The 725-nt window shown below is 45.2% G+C and overlaps 1 protein-coding gene across 3 annotated transcripts in view; it reads right to left on the reverse strand.

The window, feature by feature from the left end:
- FPR1 (formyl peptide receptor 1) overlaps positions 1 to 502 on the reverse strand; it is a 28,523-nt gene extending 28,021 nt beyond the window's left edge. Inside the window, exon 1 of one of the 3 annotated variants that reach the window (XR_002824901.1) lies at positions 334 to 502. The gene's annotated coding sequence lies outside the window, so the exon portion shown is untranslated. The remainder of the gene's footprint in view (positions 1 to 333) is intronic. The other 2 variants (XM_023736471.1, XM_004381865.2) reach the window with 2 other exon arrangements.
- Positions 503 to 725: the final 223 nt, after the last annotated feature.

Below are 725 nucleotides of genomic sequence, written 5' to 3' on the forward strand. Positions count from 1 at the left end.
ATCCTTACTCTATTTTGTGTTCCCTATCATCAGCTTCCTACTCCCCTTCTGCCTTCTGGGCCTTGTCACTGGACTCCTGTACCTCGTTACTCTCATGTAAAACCTCTGATCTTTAAAGAAATTATCTTTCAAGTACACATCCTTCTTTAGTTTTCAACCAATTCTTTGGCTCTCTTTCACAGAAAAGCATCCTGAAACAGATGTGTGTGGTTGCTGTATTCGCCTCTTTACCTTGTGTTTCTCTACAGCTCACTCCGAAGAGTCTTCTGTCTCTACCACTCCACTAAATGTGCCCTTGTCCAGGTACCCAGCCTCCAGCAATATGCTTCTCACCTGGAATTGCCACCAGCTGTGGTCCTTCCCCGGGCAGTTCTAAGTCCTGGTCTCCTGGGGAGAGTGACTCCAGCTCTAATGACTTCAGAAGATTTAAAGAAAAGGGAAGGGTAATGAAACAAACCAATTAAGTAACAGGAAACCAGGCGTGCTTGAAAATGTGGCCCAAGGAATATACCCACCCAGGATATGTCTTAACAGCATTTGGGGAACAGGCTGTTCCCTTTCAGAAATTCAATTATCTGACTGTTTTCCTCAACCTCAATCCTCTGTGGGATACAGATGTTCAACCCTGTCGATATCAAGGGTCAAGAAATCTGGGTGCCCAGACCTCTCCCCGCTCAAGGAATCAAGAAAAATAAAGGGGCAAGTAATGCAAGATGCTTGCTGCA

Source organism: Trichechus manatus, unplaced genomic scaffold (assembly GCF_000243295.1).
Source record: "Trichechus manatus latirostris isolate Lorelei unplaced genomic scaffold, TriManLat1.0 scaffold00087, whole genome shotgun sequence".
NCBI classification, from domain to species: Eukaryota; Metazoa; Chordata; class Mammalia; order Sirenia; family Trichechidae; genus Trichechus; species Trichechus manatus.